Source organism: Xenia sp. Carnegie-2017, unplaced genomic scaffold (assembly GCF_021976095.1).
Source record: "Xenia sp. Carnegie-2017 unplaced genomic scaffold, XeniaSp_v1 HiC_scaffold_14, whole genome shotgun sequence".
Lineage (NCBI taxonomy): Eukaryota > Metazoa > Cnidaria > Anthozoa > Malacalcyonacea > Xeniidae > Xenia > Xenia sp. Carnegie-2017.
The window spans coordinates 6,122,312-6,128,574 of record NW_025813447.1 but is presented as its reverse complement, the minus strand read 5'-3'; positions in this window follow the sequence as shown (position 1 = coordinate 6,128,574).

Here is a 6,263-nt window from a genome sequence, read left to right as displayed (position 1 = left end):
TAACACAAATCATCATATTGATTTATTTGTTATATGTCTTTCCATGCTATAGAGCTACTGAAAAGTTTACTGATTTATTTGTATATTTGTTATTGTATCTGATCACAATATACAATTATTTTGGAGGAAGTTATTGACATTTTTACGAATCGGACAACCAAAGATCATATTTTTTCCGACTATCCATTATACATGAGTATGAATGGCTACACCAACCAATCCGACCAGGAAATACGATTGAATACTCTATACATGCCTTGTCTGATTTTAAGTTAAGCTACTAGACGTTACTGTGCTAAAACGGCCAGTATTTTAAGAAGAATGCATATTGCTCCTGCACATTAGAAATACTATTCTTATTATCTACTTTGTGCCGACTGGAAAGTTTGCAAACTGCGCACCCGAGATCAAATTTAAAGGTTGAAATACACTGTGCAGTCGCTTTAGTCGCGGTAGTATTTGAATTGCCAGCCATTGTTGTTATTACTAACACATGCAAGAAAGCGCGCGAATGGAAATAGTATAGCGGCAAACAAATCCGATATCGTGTGAACAAAGAGCATTTAATTTTTTGTATCGGATTGCTCTACGAATCCGGTACGAGACGAATCCGGTATCGTGAGAACAAGGCTTTAAGATGAAGATCGCGAAGAACCCGATAGCGTATCGTGAAGAGGCTGTTTACATGATCCTGGCTAACCGGGATTCAGTGAGGCGTGAAATGATTTCGAGGCATTGAAAAAAAGGCAAAATTTTAAACGTAAAAATTACAACTGTTGTTCAGCGCCAAAAGTCATTCCTGCTGAAATTCATAAATTAAGCCAAACTGGTTATTGTAATTTTAAATGTTTTGCGCAGTTGTAAATCAGAATATTGTGAAAATTCTTGGGAAGATTTATCTGATGACGAGTATTGAATCGTTTCCATTTACCAAAATCATTGAACGCTTGGCTGAATCCCGGCTACCCGGTCTCATGTAATCAGCTCTTAGCACAGAATAGATACGTAACAGAAGCGCCACTCAGCGAAAAATCTGTCCCCTACTTGTACCCAGTTCTTAAGTGCGCATCTTTTGCGCCCGCCTTTACTCCAGCCAGATAAACTGGCCAGTTGTTTTTCGAAAATTTGACGAATGTAAATTCACTTATGGACAAAATTTTTAATGCCATCGGACAGGACACCAAGCATATGAGGTGAGAAACAGTTTTGTTGTAAAATACGTTCGTCATATATAATTTTACGGGTTTTATATTTTCTTGCCTTGAATTGTATGCGAGATCCATGTTTAGAACGTCTCTTACATTGAACGGCAGTTGCCCTAAGAATTTATAATTTAGGACAAAGGTAATAAATATATTTAGTGTGATTCCATTTCTGTATTTTCTAGTAAAGAGTTTCCTATTAGAATGGTCAATGGATTTGATAGAAGCGATAAAGCGACCTACTGTGCGCAAAGAACGTTCTTTAGATGAAGACATTATTCGTAAAGAATTTGGACTAAACTAATTTACATTTGATGCTTGAATCAGGGCTTTTTATTTGCAATGTAGCTTGTCTGTACAATTGTAATTGAAAGTTTTTATATGTAATTGTATATTGAGTTCCTGTGGCTATCATGTCTGTTAAATTTGTATTAACTTACAAATAAAGATGTTTTTTTGTCTTATTTTTAATAAACCATATATGAAATTACAATTATTTAAAGAATGAAGTTATTGATAAATTGTTTCAATGAAATTAACAACTTTGTCATTATGTCAAGCATATTGTCAAGCTCCTACAGCTTAGCTCTTTGGTTAAACTTCACTTGTGCGTTGTGACCAACAATTGTATTTGAAAAATGATTAGAACTATGTTTGATTCACCACATTGATCAACCAGCGGAGAGAAATTATTGCAACAAAGGGCTCGAACATGTAATTTTGCTAAAATCCATAAACTTCATTCAATAAATTAAAATTTTTATTGTAAATAATCATGTCACAAACTGAACTTATTCTGGTAAAAAACAGTTATAGTTACTCTTAATGCCATTATTTAATACTTTACAAAGTAAAATGTTTACCAAAAGGTGAAACACAGATACACCACTTCTCACATCATCAATAAGCATGTATGTCAAATATATAAATAATCTCCTGATTGAATTTAAAAAGGCAGAAATAATAAAGTTAAGTTGTGTGGACCATATGACAGTATATGTTTCACAAATTGCTATTCAAGCACTCTATTGGTGGACCAACATGCTGCTGCTGATGTTCCAACTTGCTCAAAAAGTCATTCAAGCTTCACAAGTAACAACTATGATGAATACAAAATATTTTGGAATCAGACGACCTTCATAGTGGCCATGCAGCATCGCTTCTGATATTTTAAAACACCTGGCAAGACAATTTTGGTGATTTGAATGTCCAGCCTAAAGTTCTTTGCAATATATAAACTAATTAGAGAATAATTTGATTTGTCACTTGTTTCAGCCACGAGCGAGATTTCAAATGTTAGAACAAATATCTTCAACTTTCTCTGCAGAATTCTTATATGATAAAATTAAAACTGACGACAAACCATATACCAACAACAGCAACAACAACAAAATTTTATTTTCACTCTTGAAGTTCTTACAACACACTATTATAAGTCCATATTACAATTTCTTCAATTTGGAGTGAGGGCCACCTATAATAACCATATATGGGCTAATCGAGACAGGTGACCTTAGAATAATATAATATGTTTAATATAATAAAGATAATATAATATAGTTATACTAATTGAAGATAGAGCCATTATTTATAAATAGTAAATAGTAACTCCATCTTTCTATGGAAAAAAATTAGTTACAATAATATTGATCAAATAACCATATTACACATTAATTAACATAGCTTGTAGATAATTGACATGCTGTTTGACATGTATAAATTGACATAAGATAAAGAATAGTAAATGCAAATTAACACGATTCGTATAAATACTGTTGTACACACGGATGTAGGGTCATAAGAAAAAATATGCAAATATACATACATGTAAGAATATATATAAATATAAATATAACAAAACTTTGAATCACACAATTCATTTGAAATCAATACTTATCAATTAATCGAAGTTTTAGTTTCTTTTTGAAATAAGAATAAGAAAAAATTTTTAGTGATTCATCAACGCTGTTACATATCTTAGTTCCAATACACCGTATATTGAATTTTCCATAATTGGTACGAACTAAAGGTAGAGAATAATTTGCCTTAGAAGCTAACCGAGTGTTGTGGCTGTGCTGCTCCACTACTAGATTAAAGAAATTATTAAATTTTTTTGGAAGTTTTGAATTGTAAAAGTTATGTAAAAACAAGGTCGTATTGAGATAGACAATATCCTGAAATTTTAGTAAATGTAGTTCCTTGAACAGAGGAGTGGTATCTTCATTAAATTTGGAGAAAGTAATTATTCCCACAGCTTTTTTTTGCAAAATAATCAATGGAGTTATAATGGATTTGTAATTATTTCCCCAAACTGCCACTGCATAAATAAGAAAAGGATAAATGATAGCTTAGTACAATTGAATTAAGGTCTTTTCTTCAACAAAATGTCTCAATTTTTATAGAATACCTATATTCCTAGCAATTTTTTTTGAAAGCTCATGTACATGATCTTTCCATTTAAGATTTCTATCAATAATAACTCCCAAATACTTAATACTTTGTTTTTCCTTAATTTGTATTCCATTTATCAAAATATTTAATTTTTTAGTACAATTTTTTGGGAAGAAGAAAAGAGAAGGTAAAATGACTTATCTACATTGAGAGATAGTTTATTAGCAGAAAGCCATTCACTAACAAAAGTCAGTTGATTATTTATTTTAATTTCCATATCTATTAAGCTTCTATCACAGCAAAGTAAATTTGAGTCATCTGCAAAAAGATGAAAATTTAGCTGAGGGGCACAGTTGCAAAAGTCAATAATATATAAAAGAAAGAGTGGAGGACCTAGTACAGAACCCTACGGAACACCACTAGGAATAAGTTTAGTGTCAGATGCAGTATTATTAATGAAAACAAATTGAGATCTGTCAGTTAAATATGAGTAGAACCATTTCAAGGCTATACCCCTAATTCCATAGTATTCCAGTTTTCTAATCAAGATATTCTGATTAACAGTGTCAAAAGCCTTAGCTAAATCTAGGAAAATACCACAAGAGAAAAGTTTATTTTCGATAGCTCCTTGAATTTTATCTATAATAAGATGAAGGGCATGGACAGTAGAATGATAGGATCGAAATCCAAATTGACCCTCAAAAAATATCTCATATTTTTGAAAGAATTCAACCAGTCTACTATACATTAGTTTTTCCATAATTTTATTAAAAACTGAAAGCAAAGAGATTGGACGATAATTACATATGTCCGCTCTGTCACCGTTCTTGTGAATGGGAATTGCTCTCGCTGTTTTTAATTTGTTTGGAACCATGCCAGTAGAAAATGAATAATTAAATAAAATCTCAAGTGGTACAGACACTAAGTACTTTAGCAATTTTAAAATATTAATTGGAATACTAAAAGGAATGTTGATTTAGAACCATTCAATATACCGAGTACGCATCTCGTCAGATACATATCTACTTTGTAAATATTCCGAATAAACCCTCATTTATCAAAACGGACGTCGAATTAATGGTAATTTGTTGAAAACTTGATGTGTTAACTGTATCCACACAAAAAATATTAAAAAAATGGCCAATCTATAGGAATATTTGGGTTTATTTGCCAAAACCCATCCTTAGAACTATATATTATATTACGATCTGGCTGCACTCATCTGGCTGGAAACATGGCCGCCGTTTAAAATACCCGGATTGTAGAACTCAAAACAGGGGACACGAACATCTAAGGCTCCGACATCGAGTGGCGCTTCTGTTACAATCCGACATCGAGTGGCGCTTCTGTGCCCTTAGTCGCGGCAAATAAATAAATTGTTATGTAAAGGAAAGATATGCCTTATAATTAATCATTGTTTTAATGTCATTCTAGTATTTTTGATCTGAATCTAAGCAAACTTAGGAATTGTGAATTTTGATTGTTTCTCTCCGTCCATTTCTTAAGTGCGTAAGTTGGATAAAATCCCATTTCTTCCAATCATCATCCATGCGCACTCAATCGCCCCGAATTCCCTGTAATTTATCAAGGCGCATGCGGGCATACCCGTTTACCTCTTTTAGTTTTCCCATAGTCTCAAGTGATTGAATGTTAAACAAAAGTTTATCATAAATGGCGTGGATCTTACCGCAGTGTGTTTTCTGTACTTTAGGTAAATCCATGATGTTCTGTACATAGGCCCTGACTATTTCACTGGTATCCGCAAACTTAGACTGTAGGATGTTCTTCGCCCGCTGATATCCTTCGATAGAAAAAGGTAACTCGTCTATGCACGATTTAATCTTGGGAAATAGTGATTCTTTCAAGTAAGAGAAATTTGTCACCGCAGGAACATCTGCTTGATCAATTTCGGCTTCAAATTGATTCCAAGATCGCATCCGATCTGTTGCTGTACCATTGAAGTTGGTGATAACTAGCCTGGGTTTGTTATCCAATAGAAAAGACCAATAGAAAGACCAATAGAAAAGATTCCATTTTCAACTCGTATTGCAACCGTTGTTCATGCTGCAACTTGTCATACTCCAATTGTTCCTTGAGTTTATCCTGGCGTAATTTGGTTACTCGTTTTTCTTCCAGCAATTCTTGTTCTTTTTGTTCTTCTTTCTCCCAATTTCCGGTGGTCTGCTTTACATCGTCCATTTCACGATCAAATCCCTCCTACTCTAAATCCATTTCATTTACCCATTTTCCAATTTCGTCATCATTATCACTTCTCTCAATTCAAAGTTCTTGAATTCTGAGTTTCAGTTGATCAATTTCTGAAGTTAGTTTGCCAACTGTAGTTTTTGGTGTTCTATAACGGTTATATTTCGCTTCCCGATTGAGAGCTTTATAGTTTCTCTTGCGTTAAAGATCAACTTGCGCTTTGTTCCAATTTGTTTCAACAACTTCTCCATTTCTCACAATCCCGTCGGAAGAGCCACTTTGTGTCGGGAACGCTATAGAAGCTAAGTTGATGGCCATCACGCTCACAAGTTTGATATATTTTATTAATCACAGTTTCACATACAGATATGTGTACTCGACTAAAGTTTCGAAATCTCTGCCCATGCCTCGCGAATATAGTCGCTAAATACCCCTTACTCACGTGATTTTACACTACTAATGATT